Raw genomic sequence first — 21,248 nt, forward strand, 5'->3', positions numbered from 1 at the left:
CACCACCACCTCCATCACTGCAAGCACCACTTAGTAACCTATCTGTGCCCATCTGTAACGAGGAAGAGCAAAATCTATTTCTTTTACCTTTGCTTTTTGTTGCTTTTGTTATTATAATCACTAAAAGGATGCTGTCTATAGCTGTAACATACATAATAGCCTGCCACAGGGAACCCTGCCCCTCTGCCTGAATGTTAAATAAACTAAAGTGCCTTGGAGATTGGTTCAAGATGGCAGAGTAGAAGGACGTACGCTCACTCCCTCTTGCGAGAGCACCGGAATCACAACTAACTGCTGAACAATCGTCGACAGGAAGACACTGGAACTCACCAAAAAAGATACCCCACATCCAAAGACAAAGGAGAAGCCGCAATGAGATGGCAGGAGGAGCACAATCACAATAAAATCAAATCCCATAAGGGCTGGGTGGGTGACTCACAGACTGGAGGACACTTACACCACAGAAGTCCATCCACTGGAGTGAAGGTTCTGAGCCCCACGTCGGGCTTCCCAACCTGGGGGTCTGGCAACGGGAGGAGGAATTCCTAGAGAATCAGACTTTGAAGGCTAGCGGGATTTGATTGCAGGACTTTGACAGGACTGGGGGAAACAGAGACTCCACCCTTGGAGGGCACACACAGAGTAGTGTGCGCATCAGGACCCAGGGGAAGGAGCAGTGACCCCACAGGAGACTGAATCAGACCTACCTGCTAGTGTTGGAGGGTCTCCTGCAGAGATGGGCGGTGGCTGTGGGTCACCATGGTGACAAGGACACTGGCAGCAGAAGTTCTGGGAAGTACTCCTTGGTGTGAGCCCTCCCAGAGTCCGCTATTAGCCCCACCAAAGAGCCTGGTAGGCTCCAGCACTGGGTTGCCTCAGGCCAAACAACCAACAGGGAGGGAACCCATCCCCACCCAACAGCAGACAAGGGGATTAAAGTTTTACTGAGCTCTGCCCAACAGAGCAACACCCAGCTCTACCCACCACCAGTCCCTCCCATCAGGAAGATTGCACAAGCCTCTTCATAGCTTCATCCACCAGAGGGCAGACAGCAGAAGCAAGAAGAACTGTAATTCTGCAGCCTGTGGAAGGAAAACCGCATTTACAGAAAGATAGACAAAATGAAAAGGCAGAAGACTTTGTACAAGATGAAGGAACAAGATAAAACCCCAGAAAAACAACTAAATGAAATGGAGATAGGCAACCTTCCAGAGAAAGAATTCAGAATAATGATAGTGAAAATGATCCAGGACCTCAGAAAAAGAATGGAGGCAAAGGTTGAGAAGATGCAAGAAATGTTTAACAAAGACCTAGAAGAATTAAAGAACAAACAGAGATGAGCAATACAATAACTGAAATGAAAAATACACTAGAAGGAATCAATAGCAGAATAACTGAGGCAGAGAATAGATAAGTGACCTGGAAGACAGAATGGTGGAATTCACTGCTGTGGAACAAAATAAAGAAAAAAGAATGAAAAGAAATGAAGACAGCCTAAGAGACCTCTGGGACAACATTAAACACAACAACATTCACATTATAGGGGTCCCAGAAGGAGAAGAGAGAGAGAAAGGACCTGAGAAAATATTTGAAGAGATTATAGTCAAAACTTCCTAACATGGGAGAGGAAATAGCCACCCAACTCTAGGAAGCACAGAGAGTCTCATACAGGATAAACCCAAGGAGAAACACGCCAAGACACATAGTAATCAAATTGGCAAAAATTAAAGACAAAGAAAAATTATTGAAAGCAGCAAGGGAAAAACGACGAATAACATACAAGGGAACTCCCATAAGGTTAACAGCTGATTTCTCAGCAGCACTCTAAAAGCCAGAAGTGAGTGGCACGGTATATTTAAAGTGATGAAAGGGAAGAACCTACAACCAAGATTATCCTACCTGGCAAGGATCTCATTCCAATTCGAAAGAGAAATCAAAAGCTTTACAGACAAGCAAAAGCTAAGAGAATTCAGCACCACTAAACCAGCTCTACAACAAATGCTAAAGGAACTTCTCTAAGTGGGAAACACAAGAGAAGAAAAGGACCTATAAAAATAAACCCATAACAATTGAGAAAATGGTAATAGGAACATATATATTGATAATTACCTTAAACGTGAATGGATTAAATGCCCCAACCAAAAGACACAGGCTCGCTAAATGGATACGAAAACAATACTCATATATATGCTGTCTACAAGAGACCCACTTCAGACCTAGGGACACATATAGACTGAAAGTGAGGGGATGGAAAAAGATATTCCATGCAAATGGAAATGAAAAGAAAGCTGGAGTAGCAATACTCATATCAGATAAAATAAAGTTTAAAATAAAGAATGTTACAAGAGACAAGGAAGGACACTACATAATGATCAAGGGATCAATCCAAGAAGACATAACAATTATAAATATATATGTACCCAACATAGGAGCATCTCAATACATAAGGCAACTGCTAATAGCTATAAAAGAGGAAATTGACAGTAACACAATGATAGTGGGGGACTTTGACACCTCACTTACACCAGTGGGCAGATCATCCAAAATGAAAATAAATAAGGAAACACAAGCTTTAAATGACACAATAGACCAGATAGATTTAATTGATATTTGTAGGACATTCCATCCAAAAACAGCAGATTACACTTTCTTCTCAAGTGCACATGGAACATTCTCCAAGATAGATCACATCTTGGGTCACAAATCAAGCCTCAGTAAATTTAAGAAAATTGAAATCATATCAAGAATCTTTTCCAACCACAACATTATGAGATTAGAAATCAGTTACAGGGAAAAAATGTAAAAAACACAAACACATGGAGGCTAAATAATACGTTATTAAATAACCAAGAGATCACTGAAGAAATCAAAGAGGAAATCAGAAAATACCTAGAGACAAATTACAATGAAAGCACAACGATCCAAAACCTATGAGATGCAGCAAAAGCAGTTCTAAGAGAGTTTATAGCAATACAAGCCTACTTCAAGAAACAAGAAAAATCTCAAATAAACAATCTAACCTTACACCTAAAGGAGCTAGAGAAAGAAGAACAAAGAAAACCCAAAGTTAGTAGAAGGAAAGAAATCATAAAGATCAGAGCAGAAATAAATGAAATAGAAACAAAGAAAACAATAGCAAAGATCAATAAAACTAAAAGCTGGTTCTTTGAGAAGATAAACAAAATTGATAAACCTTTAGCCAGACTCATCAAGAAAAAGAGGGAGCGGACTCAAATCAATAAAGTTAGAAATGAAAAAGGAGAAGTTACAACAGACACCGCAGGAATACAAAGCATCCTAAGAGACTACTACAAGCAACTCTATGCCAATAAAATGGACAACCTGGAAGAAATGGACAAATTCTTAGAAAGGTATAACCTTCCAAGACTGAACCAGGAAGAAATAGAAAATATGAACAGACCAATCACAAGTAATGAAATTGAAACGGTGATTAAAAATCTTCCAACGGGGCTTCCCTGGTGGCGCAGTGGTTAAGAATCCGCCTGCCAATGCAGGGAACACGGGTTTGAACCCTGGTCCAGGAAGATCCCACATGCCGCAGAGCATCGAAGCCTGTGCGCCACAACTACTGAGCCTGCACTCGAGAGCCTGCGAGCTACAGCTACTGAAGCCTGCGTACCTAGAGCCCGTGCTCCGCAACGAGAAGCCACCGCAATGAGAAGCCCGCTCACTGCAATGAAGAGTAACCCCCGCTTGCCACAACTAGAGAAAGCCGCGCACAGCAACAAAGACCCAACACAGCCATAAATAAATAAATAAATAAATAACAACTTAAACCCGCCTCTGGCCTATCCAGCTCCCCCACTGGCTGAACAGGCTGCATTGGCAGTTGTTCCAACTGCCCCCACCATGCCGTCAACATATTCACTCCTTTCACGGCTTCCTGTTTCCCCTACCCATGGGGAGAGAATAGAATTTTCTCTGTTAACCCCTGGGGCACAGGGATCTGGTTTAGTATCACCATCTAAGACCCAACAGGGCACCGAATTTGAACCGGGAGCCACTTCCGCAACAGTGCAATTTCCCTTGTGCCGAGGAGGCCTTAATGCAAATGGCCAGCCAGCTGGGTTCCTGTGGATGTGCAATCCATTCTCTACTTTGGATTTGCTTAACTGGAAAAACTATAACCCTGCTTACCAAGAGGACCCCCTCCGTGTGACTGAACTTTTCCCCTCCATATTTGCCACTCACCATCCCACTTGGGCGGACATTCACACTCTTATGAATATAATGCTTACTGAGGATGAAAGGAGGATGGTCATTGACAAGGCTAGAGAGGAAGCACACCAGCTCCACCTAGTGGATCCAAATGGAACTCCAGAAGCAAATCTGTCAGTCCCTATCGCTAAGCCTAACTGGGATCCTAATAGTGGGGGCATGCCACTTCTAGAACATTATAGGAGGTGTGTCTTAGTGGGTCTTCAAAAGGGGGTACCTAGACAAAAGAGGTTAATCAAGATTCCAGAGATAAAACAAAAACCAAATGAGGATGCAGCAGAGCTCCTAGAAAGGATTTATCAAGCTTATATGTGCTACACGGACGCAGACCCTGAGGCCCCTGAGAATGTAAGGATGATAAATATGACTTTCATTGGGCAAAGTGCCCCAGATATAAAGAAAAAATTACCGAAGTTAGATGGTGCATTTGGAATGAACCCTTCTCAATTAGTAGATGTTGCTTTTAAATTATTCAACAACAGGGAACAACGACAGAAGCAAGAAGATGAAAAATTGAAGGCAGCTTCTCTGGCAGCAGCATTGAATTCCCGGAAGGCGAGCAACCTAAAGGAAGGGAAGCCACCATTGAAGAAGGAACAATGTGCTTATTACAAGGAGGAAGAGCATTGGAAAAGAGATTGGCCTAGGCTAAAGAAAAAGAAAGAAAATAATAAAAAGGAGACAGGAGCTGCTCATATGGTAGAAAGAGAGGAACACTGACATTGAATGAAGAGGCCCGAAGACTCCCTTGGACTTGAGGCGTCCAATTCTAAAATCCCCACAAGAGCCCTGGGTAACGTTGACAGTGGGGAACAAGTTGATTGACTTTCTAATAGATATGGGTGCCACGTATTCTGGAAGGACCTTGGAAAAAGAAATGTCCTAAATTAAAGACAGAATGCACCAAAAAACAGAGGTAACCTCTCCGGTGGAGGTTACGGTCACCAGGAAGGAAAGTTCTGAAGAAGAATATAGTGACTGATGGGACCCGGGGCTTCTCGCCATGCTGGTGGCTCCAATGGCTATAGCCCCACAGGAGCCCTGGGTACAATTAACAGTGGAGAATCAACTAACAGATTTTGGGGCAGATACTGGAGCAAACTACTCGGTTCTAAATTGTAAACTGGCCTCTTTGAGCAAGTCCACAGTGTCAGTAGTGGGACGTTTCAGGACAAACTCAGCAACGTCCTCTGCTCCAGCCCCTGGGGTGCAAAATAGGACAAGAGAAATTGAAACATAATTTCCTGTACGTATGGGACTGTCTGATCCCTCTTTTAGGAAGAGACTTGGGCAGAGTAAATGTGCAAATAACATTTTCACCTGAGAAACAACTTCTGCCTTTAGAAGTGCCACTGGAAAATGCCCTAAGTCTCCAAGAGTCGCTCGAACAGCCAGGAGCGAAAGCAGCTGAGCCTATTCCAGAAAGGATCCAGGAAAAAGTGAGTAAGGCTGTCTGGGCTAACAGGGCACCCAGACGGGCCGGATTCACTGCCCCGATTCCTATCATTGTAAAGACAGGAATGACTTGTCCAAGGAAAAAACAATATCCTCTTAAAAAGGAAACTATACAGGGACTTTCCTGGTGGTCTAGTGGTTAAGACTCCACGCTCGCAATGCAGGGGATACGGGTTCAATCCCTGATTGGGGAACAAAGATCCCCCATGGTATGGACAAAAAAAAAAAAAAAAAAAGGAAGCCAGATAAGGAATCCAGCCAGTTCTAGACCGGTTTTTGAAGTACGGACTAATTAGACCTTGAAGATCTCCTTGTAACACTCCTATTTTGCCAGTTTAAAAAGCCTCACAAGGGCTTCCCTGGTGGCGCAGTGGTTGAGAGTCCGCCTGCCAATGCAGGGGACACGGGTTCGTGCCCCGGTCTGGGAAGATCCCACATGCTGCGGAGCGGCTGGGCCCGTGAGCCGTGGCCACTGAGCCTGCGCGTCTGGAGCCAGTGCTCCGCAACGGGAGAGGCCACAACAGTGAGAGGCCCGCGTACCGCAAAAAAAAAAAAAAAAAAAAAGAAGAGTATGTAGATAGACTAGATCAGTTTTTTTGGTGTGATTATTTACTCAACTTCTTTGTCCTAAACATTGGTCTTGAAAGTGTGGCTCTCCACATAGAGGTACTAGCCAAAATTACAAAGCAAGCCCTTAATGACAGCCAACAGAGCTTGACTTTGTTAAACACTGAGGACTCATTAATGGGAAAAGCTGTGCTTCAGAACCAGATGGCCCTGGATATCTTGACTGTCTCACAGCGGGAAACTTGTGCCTTAATTCATACTGAATGTTGTATAATACTTTTATACCCGATGAGTCAGGAAACATAACAACGCTTCTTAATGACGTGAAATCTCCCATCCAGACAGTAGATAATTCAGATGCTTATGCCTGTGAAGTTGCTTCCCGAGTCTCCAATTGGTTTTTAAACTTGTTTTCCTGGATCCCACAGGGCCATCCAATCTATCTTCTCAGGAGTTTTCCAGTTCTTACTTTGTTTTGTTGGTTGCAATGGGAATATATGTTCTAGCTAGAATCATGACTTGTTGCCTGTCGTATTTCTGCAAAACTACCACCAGGGCTCTTGTCAAACCGCCTGCCAGTTGGCATGAGAATGTTCATTCCTTCCATAAGAAAAACCCCTTCTTGCCGTCCCCGCCCTCCCCCCCCCGCCCCTCCCCCGCCCAGCTTCAGCAAGAAATGGCCAGATGAGATTGATGCCCACTTGCCTTTTTCCATTGAAATGGAAGGAATAAATTAACAGTGGGGTTTTTATTCCAGCTAAATTGATAAGAACTAGTTAAAATAGCCTCCATCAGGCTCTGATCTGTTTTAACCTCACTTCGACTTGCTTTTCAGATGACAGTTTTTGTTGTTGTTTCTGCTTCGTTGTATCATTGCACCTGGTATTTTTCTCTTTTGAACACTCCCCTTTACATTCCCCTCTCTGTAAGCATTCTTCATCCCAGAGAGAAGGTCACAGCTTGATAACCTCGAAAACCCCAGAAGCCCATCACGAGACCACCTGATGCCTGCTTTGATGGTCTTCAGATGATCTCTGGATGGAAAAATACGTAGGGCCTGCATGTACTCTTTCCTTATCTACCACTCTGCTCCTCGAACCATTACTATAAGACTCCTCACTGCCCCCTCCAATGGGGACACACAGTCTTGAGGGCATTAGCCCACTGTGGCCCCCTTTGCGTGGCGAAGCAATAAAGCTGTTGTTTTCTGCTTCACCCAGAACTCTGTCTCTGAGATTCAATTCAGTGCCGGTGTACAGAGGCCAGGTTTCGGCAACAATGACACATCCCCAAATCAGGTCAGGCCTAAATTTTCTTTTAAAATAAGAAAATACGGCATAAATATCAGGACATCAAGTGTTGTTCATGGGTTATTTCTTTAGCACTTTATTTTCTACTCAAGACAATATCAAGCACTTCAACTATTATCACAAAGTTTCTTTCTTTTTTTTGACCACACCATGCGGCATGTGGAATGTGGGATCTTAGTTCCTTGACCAGGAATTGAACCCGTGCTCCCTGCATTAGAAGCATGGAGTCTTAACTAGCGGACCATGAGGGAAGTCCCCTTTTAAAAAATTTTATTGAAGTACAGTTGATTTACAATGTTGTGTTAATTTCGGCTGTACAGCGAAGTGACTGAGTTATACATATACATATTCTTTTTTCACAAAGGTTTCTGTACTTTACTTGTGAGTGGAGCAGTCAGAGTGCATGTCTGAGATCTGAATCTGTTAATTTTTGAGGAGTGTTTGACTGAAAATAGGCATTTGCTTCCGTTTAAAAGGCTAGGGAAAAAAAAGAGCTAGGATCTGTTGCTTTTATCACCTTTTCTGGGCAGAACTGATTGGCAATGATTACATGCAATCATAAATACATTCCCTAATTTTAAGTGGGCTTTAAAAGCAGATAGTCCGCTCTCACTCTTGTTTGTTTGTTTAACCGTTGCTTGACAACGTTAAACAGCAAGCTGGTATGACTATTTTGGACAAAAATGTATCACAAAATTTGTAACCATAACCTTTGCTGTGTCCCAATAATGTAAATTTATCTTATTGAGAAAGATGCACACAGATCTTAGAGAAAACTATTTAAGGACTCCCCTGGTGGCACAGTGGTTGAGAGTCCGCCTGCCGATGCAGGGGACGCGGGTTCGTGCTCCCGGTCCGGGAAGATCCCACATGCCGCGGAGCGGCTGGGCCCGTGAGCCATGGCCGCTGAGCCTGTGCGTCCGGAGCCTGTGCTCCGCAGCGGGAGAGGCCACAGCAGTGAGAGGCCTGCGTACCGCAAAAAAAAAAAAGTTTTTAAGAATGATTGTTTTAGCCACAATCTATTATTTTTGTCCTTAAACTCTGTCCTTCAACAATAATAATAAAATCAATAGCTATTTTGAAAGGAAGACTATAGCTACCAGAGGTATAAACAGAATGCAAATGGAATATGAGAGGAGGATTGAATCCCTCTAAATTATGGAAGTGGGGCTGCATTGATATCGGTAGTCAGAGATAGTAGGACATTTATGGATGAAGAGGGTGCTTGCAGTTAGGGAATTTTAGTTTAGAGGAGAAGGTAGAGCAAAGGAAGAAATAGATGGCAGAGATTGAGAAGGACTTGAAGAGTCTTAGAAAATTATGTACTGGCGGTTGGCTCTGCTAATTGTATTGCTTTTCTGCCCTCTGTTGATAAAAACAGGGAAGAGCAAATTTATTAAACCATATATGGTTCCTTATATCTAGAGGATCAAGGGTCTTATTGAGAACCTGGTAAAACATATAGATTCTCCCCCAGAAAATAATACGCGTGAACACACAATATTTTGCATATAACTTCAGTTGCTTCATGGAATCCTTGCCATCAAACTGTGGGATTGTGAAGAACACTTTTCCCTTGAGCCAGGTATTTTTCCCCTTTGTTGGTCTCTGTTTATGATCCTGTGTGTATGAGTACACATGAACTCTTTTGTAATATTCAGTTCCTTGTAAGGGACCTATTTCTCACATTGTCAATTTCTTTCCATCCTCATATCTCTATGGTGGGTTTATTATTATAAATGCTCCTTCAACTACTGAGACCCAATTCTGTTCATGTCAATTCCTTGTGCTAATGAATTCTCTCTAGCCCCAGGCAAGACAATCCCCTGACTTTCCTTGGAACACTTTTGCTTTGGTTTGGTTTGCTTTACTTCAGTTAACTTTTTTATTATGTCTTAAAAAAAAATGGAGATATAATTCACATACCATACAATTCACCATTTTAAAACATAAAATTCAGTGGTTTTAAAAATTATATTCACAAGATATACAACCATCACCACTATCTAGCTCCAAAACGTTTTTATTGCCCCCCAAATAAACCCCATATCCATTATCAGACACCCTCCAAGTCTTCTCCCCCAGCCCACTCCCCATTCTCTGGCAATGCTAATTTACTTTCTATCTCTATGGATTTGCCTATGCTGGAAATTTCATAAAAATGGAATCATACACTCTGTGGCCTTTTATGACTGAGTTCTTTCACTGAGGATAATGCCTTCAAATTTCATCTGTGTTTTAGTGTGTATCAGTACTTCATCCTTTTTATAGCTGAATACCATCCCATTGTGTGGACATCCGACAACTTACTTATCTGTTTATCAGTTGATGGACATTTGAGTTGTTTCCACTTTTGTCTATTATGAATAATGCTACTATGAACATTCATGTACAAGCTTTTGTGGGAATATACGTTTTCAGTTCTCTTAGAATTGCCAAATCATATGGTTGCTCTATGTTTAATGTTTTGAGAAGCTATCAAACTGTTTTCCATAGTGGCTGCAACATTTTATATTACTAACAGCAATGCATGAGAATTCCAATTTTTCCATATCCCCACCAATACATTGTTTTTCTTTTTTGGCCATGCCGTGCTGCTTGTGGGATCTTAGTTCCCCCATCAGGGATGGGACCCACATCCTAGGCAGTGAAAGCTCGGAGTTCTAACTACTGGACCGCCAGGGAATTCCCCCCACCAATACTTTTAATTTTCAATTGTTGGTTTTTTAAAAAAATTTTTAATTTATTATTATTTTTTTGTTTTGTTTTGTTTTTGTTTGGGTTTTTTTTGCGGTACGCGGGCCTCTCACTGTTGTGGCCTCTCCCGTTGCGGAGCACAGGCTCCGGATGCCCAGGCTCAGCGGCCATGGCTCACGGGGCCCAGCCACTCCGCGGCATGTGGGATCCTCCCGGACCGGGGCACGAACCCGTGTCCCCTACATCGGCAGGCGGACTCAACCACTGCGCCACCAGGGAAGCCCTCAATTTTTTTTTTTTTTATTATAGCCATCCTAGCAGTTAGGAAGTTGTATCTCATTGTGGTTTTGACTTATAGTTTCCTAATGATTAATGATGTTGAGCATCTTTTCATGTGCTTATTGGTTATCTGTGTATCTTCTTTGGAGAAATGCCTATCAAATCCTTTACCCATTTTAATTGGGTTATTTGTCTGTTTATTGTTTTTTTTTTAATTTGTTTATATTTGGCTGCATTGGGTCTTCGTTGCTGCGCAGGCTTTCTCTAGTTGAGGCGAGCGGGGGCTACTCTTCGTTGCGGTGCGCGGGCTCCTCATTGCAGTTGCTTCTCTTGTTGCGGAGCTCGGGCTCTAGGCGCGTGGGCTTCAGTAGTTGTGGCACGCAGGCTCAGTAGTTGTGGTTCGTGGGCTCTAGAGCGCAAGCTCAATAGTTGTGGCGCACGGGCTTAGTTGTTCCGCGGCATATGGGATCTTTCCAGACCAGGGATTGAACCTGTGTCCCCTCCTGGCAGGAGGATTCTTAACCACTGCACCACCAGGGAAGCCCCTGCCTGTTTATTGTTGAGTTGTAATAGTTTTTTATATAATTGGGATGCTAGCCCTTATCAGATATATAGCTTGCAAATATTTTCTCCCATTCTGTGAGCTGTCTTTTCACTTTCTAGATAGTGTTTTTTGTAGCACAAAAGTTTTTAATTTTGATGGAATCCAATGTATCAATTTTTTGTTATTATTGTTTGTGCTTTAAGTATCATATTTAAGAAACTGTTGTCTAATTCAAAGTCATGAAGATTTACACCTATGTTTTCTTCTACGAGTTTGAATGGTCTTGGCATCCTTCTTAAAAATCAGCTGACCACATATTCGTTGCGAGAGCCACTATTAAAACAACAACAACAGAAAATAAGTCTTGGTGAGTTTATGGAGAAATTGGAGCTCTTGCATGGCTCAGCTGATATGGAAAACCGTATGGACTTTCCTCAAAAAATTTAAAATAGAATTATCATATGGTCCAGTAATCTGACATCCGGATATATGTGCAAAAGAATTGTAAGCAGGCATGGGATTGAAAGTGACTTTTGCACACCCATGTTCATAGGAACACTATTCACAATAGCCAAAAGGCAAAAGCAACCAACTTGTCCATCAACAGATGAATGGATAAACAAAATGTACTAAATACATACAATGGGATATTATTCAGCCTTAAAAAGGAAGGAAATCCTGTCACACATTACAACTTGAATGAAACTTGAGGACATTATGCTAAGTGAAGTAAGCTAGTCACAAAATGACAAATACTGTATGATTCCCCTTACATGTGATATCTAAAATAATCAAATTCATAGAAACAGAAAGTAGAATGATGGTTGCTCAGAGCTGAGGGAGAAGAAAATAATGAGTTGTGGTTTTCAGAGTTTCAGTTTCGCAAGATGAAAAAGTTCTGTGGCACAACAACGTGAGTATACTTAACACTAGTGGACTGTATACTTGGAATGTAATCACAGTATACTTGAAAATGGTTAAGATGGTATAAAGGAAAAACACTTCTGTGTTTCAATGTTTCATACTGAACACTTCTGTGACCCGATGTGTAGAGGTTTTCCCACACCAGGCAATACTCTAGTTCTCTGTAGACACCAGCGCCGTGTCCTACAATTCAATTCAGTTCTGACATTGTCTACCTGAAGTCAACATCAGATCCTACGGGTTAAGTTCCTGTCTGTCACAGGCCCAGGGGTAAGTCCAGGTAAGTTGGAGATATAAGAAATGTAGCCAGTACTCAATGCATGAATCACTCAGTTTTACTGCACACAATTAGCACATAACACTGGTTAGTCAAAGTAAAGAAAACAGAGAAGGGCGTAACAAGCCACTCCAAGGACAAGTCCAGAAGGAGGCATCTCAGCACAAGCATCATCATCGGTCTGGCAACTGTGACAAGTGAGAGTAGGAAGTTGCTTCTGCTCCAACAGAGCCTCCGCCCGCATCCTGAACAGCTGGATCAACTCTCAGCAGCGTGGAGTCGGGGCCTCCAGTGAAGGGCCTTCAAGTCACTCGGCTCAGTGGTCTCTTTTTTTTTTGTTTTTTTGTTTTTGCGGTACGCGGGCCTTTCACTGTTGTGGCCTCTCCCGTTGCGGAGCACAGGCTCCGGACGCGCAGGCTCAGTGACCATCTCTCACGGGCCCAGCCACTCCGCGGCATGTGGGATCCTCCCGGACCGGGGCACGAACCCGTGTCCCCTGCATCGACAGGCGGACTCTCAGCCACTGCGCCACCAGGGAAGCCCTCAGTGGTCTCTTTTTAAGGAGCAACAATTATGCCCAGGGGAGGGGTCTTGTCTCCATCAGTTTCTCCTTCTGTTCCAGTGACATAAATTGCCCGACAAATTTCTTATGTAAAGTAACAGTTCATCACTCTAAGACAGTCCTATAGTGGACGTTTCAAAACAACTAAGATTACATTGGCCACGGTGAGTCGATTTTGAACAACTTAACATAGTTTAACGTAGCGTAATTCCTACGTTTCACACTTGATAAGCAGGAATCATAACAGGAAAGAAATCACATCATAATGGTCCTACAAGATTGCCCCTTTCCCCCACCTCAGATGCCAATAGCAAGTCCAGGCTGTTACCTCAGGTTCTCACCAACTGGCTATAAATCCAAGGTTCTGAGCACCTGCCCCTTGTGTTTGATTAATTTGCTAGAGTGGCTCACAGAACTGAGGAAACCGGAGAGATTATCAGTTTATTACAAAGGATATTAAAGGATGCAAATGAATAGGCAGATGAAGAGGTACATAGGGTGAAGCCTGCAAGGGTCCTGAGCACAGCAGCTTCTGTCCGGATGGAGTTTGGTGTGTGCCACCCTCCCGGCACGTGGACGCGTTTTTGTCCATAAACCCAGAAGCTCTCTGAACCCAATCCTTTTGGGTTTCTATGGAGGCTTCATCACATAGGCATAATTGATTAAGTCACTGGCCATTGGTTACAGGTTCAATCTCCAGCTCCTCTCCCCTCCCTGGAGAGGGAGTGATGGGGTAGGGCTGAAAATTCCAAACTTCTAATCACGTGCTTTATTCCCCTGACATCCAGCCCACGATATTAGATTACCTAGTGACCTTCCCAAAGCCCCCTTATCAACGTAATAAAGAACAGCTTTATAGCTCTCACCTCTTGGATCATTCCAAGGGTTTTAGAATCTCTGTGCCAGGAACAGGGCGAAAGACCACACATATATTTCTTATTATAAATCAAAATATTACAATACGTACCCCCTTAGAACTTGGGTTCCTTACAGCAAAACAATCATACAAATCAAAAACTATGGTCAGGGACTTCCCTGGTGGCGCAGTGGTTAAGAATCCGCCTGCCAATGCAGGGGACACGGGTTCGAGCCCTGGTCCGGGAAGATCCCACATGCTGCGGAGCAACTAAGCCCGTGCACCACAACTACTGAGCCTGCGCTCTAGAGCCTTCGAGCCACAGCTACTGAGCCACGTGCCACAACTACTGAAGCCCGTGCGCCTTGAGCCCGTGCTCCGCAACAAGAGAAGCCACTGCAACGAGAAGCTCGCGCACCGCAACGAAGAGTAGCCCCCTCTCACTGCAACTAGAGAAAAGCCTGCGCGCAGCAACGAAGACCCAACGCAGCCAAAAATTAATTAATTAATTAAAATAAAATAAAATAAAACTACGGTCACATTATCAAAGTTCCATTTTGTCATTAATAATTAGTCCAGTCCATTATTGTATCATATGAAAATGTCTCTCAGGCGGAGGCCGCTTAGGTTTGCAGGCCTCCACTGGAGATCTTGTCAGGATCCCCAAAGCAGGAGTGATCTCAGGAAACTTGCAGCTTCACCCTTTCAGATATCTGGCATAATTGAGCTAAGAGACACTATTATCTCTTGCTCTGCGCCTTTTCTGAGGTGTTTATTAATAATGTATTTTCCTTATTATATAACCCAGGTATTCATTCCTTTTCCTTCAGCGACCATTTCTCCTCTTCAGATAGTAAATTGTACGTTATGTACTTTTTTGCCTCAATTAAAAATTAAAAAAAAATAAATACAATCAATTGACTGTAGATGTATGGGTTTATTTCTGTGTAGAGGTCTTGCACATGCTTCAAAGTATAAAAAGAGAAGGGAATTCCCTGACTATCCAGTGGTTAGGACTCGGTGCTTTCACTGCCATGACCTGGGTTCAATCCCTGGTCAGGGAACTAAGATCCCACAAGCCACATGGCACAGCCGGGAAAAAAAAAAAAAAAAAAAGAATAGCTGAATGCTTTCCCCTGTTAAAAAAAGAACCTGTAAGTCCCAAATGTAGTCATGTGTGCTAAGCCCATATCATCAGACCAAGACTTGAGAGCTATCTAATCTAAATGCAGTTTCAGCTTTGCCCAGGAATGTAAACGTAACAGGTCAGTCTGGAATTTCCTTGTCAGAGCCAGTGAAGTAATCTGCCTAATAGACACTTTTGTCCCCCAAAGGAAGGTAACCTTGCCAGAAATAACCCTTTTTGTTTGTTTATGATTTCTTTGTCCCACCCCCTCCCTGCTTTTAAAAATCTTTCCTTTTCTGTAGCTCTTTGGAGCTCCTTTTTATTGACTGGCCAGACGGGATGCTGTCCAATTTTGAATCTTTTAATAAAGCCAATGAGCTCTTCAAATTGATCAGGAACAAGGCAAGGATATTCACTCGTACCTTCTCTCTCTTTTTCTGGCCGTGCAGTGCACTGCTTGTGGGATCCTAGCTCGCCAGCCAGGGATTGAACCTGAGCCCCCTGCAGTGGAAGTGCGGAGTCCTAACCACTGGACCACCAGGGAAGTCCCTTACCTTCTCTATTGAACATTTTATTGGTGTCCTTAGCCATTCCGAGAAGGCAAAAAGAAGAAATAAAAAGACACACATGTTGGAAAAGAAGTAAGATTGTCTTTATTAACAGACAACATAATCCTTGGAAAAGCCTAAGAAGTCTACAAAAAAGAATTAGAAATAAGTGAAGTTAGCAAGTTCACAGGTTAGTTATGTAGGGGAGCAAAATTTGCCACCCTAAAATGTCTCTGGCATGTGGATTATTTCAGGCTGAAAACAATCAAGGCCCAAAAGACTCAAGGAGAAACTTTGACCTTCCCCCTTAGCTGCCTAAAGAATTTAGATAAAGGGCCAGTTCCCAGAACAGAGCTGTCTCCAGAGAGCTCTGCAAAGACTATGGGCTGAGTGTGGTGGGGAAACTCGGCAGGGCCTGAAGATCAGAGTCCACTCTGGGTCCCATTGTCTAGGGGCAGCCCAGCAAATATTTGTTTATCATTGGCTTTTTCATTTCCATGTGAATTGCCTTCCTCTCCTTTGAGGTCCCAAACCACTACCCCCAACATCTTCTTTTGTCTTTAGCTGAAGATGGTATTTAAGGTCAGGGCTTCAGCCATTTTGACGGGTTACTCAGTTTTCCTGGGTCTCTCCCATGTATACATGTTATCAAACTTTGATTTTCTCCTGTTATCTGTCTCATGTCAATGTAATTCTTAGAACAGCCAGAAGAACCTAAAAACAGTAAAGGAAAATTTCTTCCCCAAAGTTACACGGTCAATATACAAATCAATTCTATTTCTATATGCTGTCAATGAAGGGATAGGAAAAGAAAACAAAAACAAAAAAACAAAACACCAATAACACAATCAAAGTAAAACCATGCAATATTAAGGGATACATTTAATAAACTATACAATACACACACTGAATATCACAAAACATTGCTAAGTGAAATCAATCCTTAAATAACTGAAAGAATATAGCATGTTTGAGATTTAGAACACACAATGTCTTAATGTTTCAATTCTATTCAAGTTGATCTATAAATTCAACACAATACCAATCAAAACCGCAGCAGGCATGTTTGTAGACAATGACAAACTAGAATTTATATAGCCAAAGCACTCTGGGGAAATCCGAATGTACACTACCTGATTTTGCAGGGCAGGAAGAGAGATGTAGACGTAGAGAACGGATGTGTGGACACTGGGGTGGGGTGGGGTGGGGGGGATTGGGATGAACTGGGTTATTGGGATTGACATATGTGCACTGCCGTGTGTAAAACAGATTGCTAGTGGGAACCTGCTGTGTAGCACAGGGAGCTCAGCTCGGTGTTCCATGGTGACCTACCTAGGTGGGTGGGATGGGGGTGTGTGTGGGAGGGAGGTCCAAGAGGGAGGGGATTTATGTATACACATAGCTGATTCACTTCATTGTACAGCAGAAGGTAACACAACATTGTAAAGCAACTATACCCCAATAATAATAATATTTTATTTAATCCAACATAAAAAGACATTATTAATCTATAATAATTATAACTGTGATATAAGCATAATTATGACATATAGATCAATGGAATGAAAGAGAGATTTCAAAAATGAATTTACACATATGTGATCAACTGATTTCAATAAAGGTGCCAAGGCAATTCAATGGGAAAAGTACAGTCTTTTCAACAAATGGTGCTACCAAAACCAGTTATCCATATGGGGAAAATGATATAGATATCTGTTACGGGCTGAATGTTTGGTACCCCTTGATTCTTATGTTGAAGCCCTAACAGCCAGTGTGGCTATATTTGGAAATGGGAGCCTCTGAGAAAATAATTAAACTTAAATGAGCTCATGAGGGTGGACCCCTGATCTGATAGGATTAGTGTCCTCATCAGAAGAGAGCTCCCCACCCCTGCAGGGTGCACACACACGGTAAGGTCACGTGAGCGCACAGCAAAAAGGCAGTGTTTACAAGTCAGGAAGTTCTCACAAAACCCCAAATTGGTTGGAACTTTGATCTTGAACTTCTAGCCTCCAGAACTCTGAGAAAGTAAATTTTTATTGTTTAAGCCCCCAGTTTGTGGGATTTGATTATGGCAGCCCTAGCTGATTAATATAATATCCACGTGGACAAAAACCAACCCTGACTCTTACATCACACCACAAGCTCAAAAAATGGATTGCAGGACTTCTCTGGTGGCGCAGTGGTTAAGAATCCAGCTGCCAACACAGGGGACAAGGGTTCGATCCCTGGTCCGGGATGATCCCGCATGTTGCGGAGCAACTAAGCCCAGTGCCGCAACTACTGAGCCTGTGCTCTAGAGCCCGCAAACCACAACTACTGAGCCCACGTGCCACAACTACTGAAGGCTGCACGCCTAGAGCCCATGCTCCACAACAAGAGAAGCCACCACAGTGAGAAGCCCGCGCACAGCAACGAAGAGCAGCCCCCGCTCGTTGCAACTAGAGAAAGCCCGTGCGCAGCAACGAAGACCCAATGCAGCCAAAATAAATAAATAAATAAATGTTCCTTTTAAAAAAAAATGGATTGCAGACCTAATGTAAAAGCTAAAACCAAAACTATGAGTACTAGAAGAAAATATAGGAGAATATCTTCGTGTCCTTTGTCTATGATTTTGTAGACAAGATCTAAGAAGCACTAACCATAAAAAGAAAACTGATAAATTGAACTTCATAAAAATTGAGAATATCTGTTCCTCAAAAGACACCATTAAGGAAATGAAGAGTCAAGCCAGAAACTTAGCAAAATATATATAAAGATATGACAAAGGAATGGTATCCACAATATGTAATGAATTCTTACAACTCAGTAAGGAGACAAAAATAAAATTAAAAAATGGACAGAATACTCAAACAGGCTTGAGAAAAGAAGATATATAAATAACAAGCACATGAAAAGACGCTCAACATCATTAATCATCAGGAAAATGCAAACTAAAATCCACATACCCACAGAAATTACTGCAACTAGAAGGGCTGACATTACCAAGTGTTGGTAAGGATATCAAGCAACTGGAACACCCATTTCCTCCTGGTCGAAATGTAAACTGTTATAACTGTCCAGCATTTTCTTAAAAGTTAAATACACACTTACCTATTTAATTTAGCAATTCTACTCCCAGGTTCTTTTTTTTTTTTTTTTTTTTTGCAGTACGTGGGCCTCTCACTGTTGTGGCCTCTCCCATTGCAGAGCATAGGCTCAGCGAGCCCGCTCCGCGGCATGTGGGATCTTCCCTAACCGGGGCATGAACCCATGTCCCCTGCATCGGCAGGCAGACTCTCAACCACTGCGCCACCAGGGAAGCCCTACTCCCAGGTTCTTTGATCAAGAGAAGAAAAAAGAAACTCCTACACAAAGAGTTGTACACAAATGTTCGTATCATCTTTATTCACAATAGCCTAAAATTGGAAAATAACCCTAAGTCCACCAAAGGATAAATGAATAAACAAATTGTAGCATACCCATATGATGGAATTCCACTCAGCAACAGAAAGAAATGAACCACGGATACACCTAATCATGTAGATTAATTTCACAGGATACTGAGCAAAAAAAGTGTCAATGAAAAATTTATCAGTCAATCTAAGAATTGCAAAATTTTATTTGAGGTAAATTCGAGGATTTTAACCCAGAAGAGCATCTCAGAAAGCTCTGAGAACTTCCACCCCTTAGAAGTCAAGACACAGTGTGGGATTTCCCTGGCAGTTCAGTGGTTAACCCTCCATGCTTCCACTGAGAGGGGTGGGGCATGGGTTTGGGGGGCATGGGTTCTATCCCAGGTCGGGGAATTAAGATCTCACTGGCTACTCCGCACTAGAAAAAAAAAAAAAAGAAGAAGTCAAAATACAGTTTATGTAACCTTTTTGAGACAGAAGACTGTACATTAAATGAGGTATTGACAGTTTACCTAATCCAGATTTAAGCACCATTGTCGTGGGTCTTGTGATCCTTTACACATCAAGAAGGAATGTTTACTTTTAAGGAGATGTCTTGTTGTTGCTAGGAGAATGTTGCTGTCTATGGTTGAGCTGCTGATGGGGGAGGTTTGGTCAATGCATAATGTGGATACACAATGCACAGTGGGGCAAGAGGGAAGGCCAAAGGGCAGAGAAGAAATTTTATGTTTAAATTTTTCTTGTCTCGTCATAAATATGAATTTTATTTCACAAAAGCAAACATAAAAGCTTACACATTATATGATTCCATTTGTATGATATGTAGAACAGTCTAAACTAATCTTTAGTGACAGAAATATCAGTGGTTGCCTATAGGACTGGGAGTTGGAGGAATGACTGCAAACAGACACAGGGGAATTTTCTGGGTGATGAGAAGCTTAAATATCTTGATTGTGGAGCGGATACAAAGGTATATGTATGCATTTAAAAAAATGCATAACAGGAACAGGACAGAGATCTAAACTGAATAGTAACATTTTATAGTTGATTATCTTTGACCTCTCTTACACATGATGAATGCATGACAGTCTATCACATGTGTTAGTTCTGAATTTCCTAAAATAATACAGAAGATGGATCGAGCATTCAGTAGGAGTTCTAGTAGAAACTAACTCAAATTATATACCGCCTTACCTGTTACATATGTGCCTCTCCTGAGTCTGTCTTGCCGTATTAGTTTCCTATTGCTGCTGTAACAAATGACCACAACCTTAGCGGTGTAAAACAATGTAGCGTATCTATCTCACAGCTCTGGAAATCAGAAGCACAAAATAGCGTATCACTGGGCTAAAATCAAGGTGTCAAAAGGGCACCACGCTTCTAGGAGACTCTAGGGAAGAATCATTTCCTTGCCTTGTCCAGCTTTTAGAGGCTGTCCTCATTCCTCGACTCACGGCCCTCCTCAGCCAATAACCACCTCATACATCTTCTCTTTTTTCTTTTCTCCCCCCCACCCCGACACATCTTTTTCACATGTCCTTTTCTGACTCTGCCTCTGCCTCCCTTTTATAAGGGTCTTTGAGACTAGATTGAGACCAGCCAGATGATCCAGGATAATCTTCTCACCTCAAGATTCTTAACTTAATCACATCTATCACATCTGCACAGTCCATTATGCTATTGTAAGGTAACATATTTATAGGTTCCAGGGGTTAGAAGGTGGACACCTTTGGGGGGGCCATTATTCTACCCACCACACATGCTTCACTGAAACACTTGGCTTCCGAAGGACCTTTTTTTTTAAAAAAATAAATTTGTCTATCTACTTATTTTTGGCTGCATTGGGTCTTCGTTGCTGCGCGCAGGCTTTCTCTAGTTGCTGCAAGCAGGGGCTACTCTTCGTTGCGGTGCGCGGGCTTCTCATTGCGGTGGCTTCTCTTGTTGCAGAGCACAGGCTCTAGGCACACGGGCTTCAGTAGCTGTGGCGCAGCAGTTGTGGCGCACAGGCTTAGTTGCTCCGCGGCACGTGGGATCTTCCTGGACCAGGGCTCGAACCCATGTCCCCTGAATTGGTAGGCGGATTCTTAACCACTATGCCACCAGGGAAGTCCCTGAAGGACCTTTACTTATGATGAGGCACTTCTGTCCCTTCTTCAAAAGTATCACCTGCCACTCCAAACAACTGCTTCATCTTGTCCAGGCTCCAGCTTCATTTCATGATTAAGGAAAGTCTTATATTTAGGGATCAGGTGTAGGGTTCGTTGAATTTGAGACTCAAAGTTCAGGGGCTCTAGATTTGAGACCCTAGAGGGAGACTTAGGTCTTGAGAGTGACCTCAGTTCTGGGAGTGTGTGTGCTCAAACCCAGAGGAGATTGACTCAGGGTTCAGGCAACAGGAGACAATGGCAATAGGGAGTATAGTATTCATTTTCTCAAGGAAGAAAAAAAGCGGAAGTGGACTGGGCTTAA

The 21,248-nt window shown here is 42.7% G+C and overlaps 1 long non-coding RNA gene across 1 annotated transcript; it reads right to left on the reverse strand.

Annotated features, from left to right (window-relative positions):
• Positions 1-18,842: 18,842 nt before the first annotated feature.
• LOC117196339 (uncharacterized) lies at positions 18,843-21,211 on the reverse strand. The gene is made up of 3 exons (XR_004476485.2): positions 19,974-21,211; positions 19,292-19,415; positions 18,843-19,197 (listed from the first exon to the last, which is right to left on the reverse strand). It is a non-coding gene; the product is annotated as an uncharacterized LOC117196339 (long non-coding RNA).
• Positions 21,212-21,248: the final 37 nt, after the last annotated feature.

The sequence above is a fragment of the Orcinus orca genome, chromosome 11, assembly GCF_937001465.1.
Source record: "Orcinus orca chromosome 11, mOrcOrc1.1, whole genome shotgun sequence".
NCBI lineage: Eukaryota > Metazoa > Chordata > Mammalia > Artiodactyla > Delphinidae > Orcinus > Orcinus orca.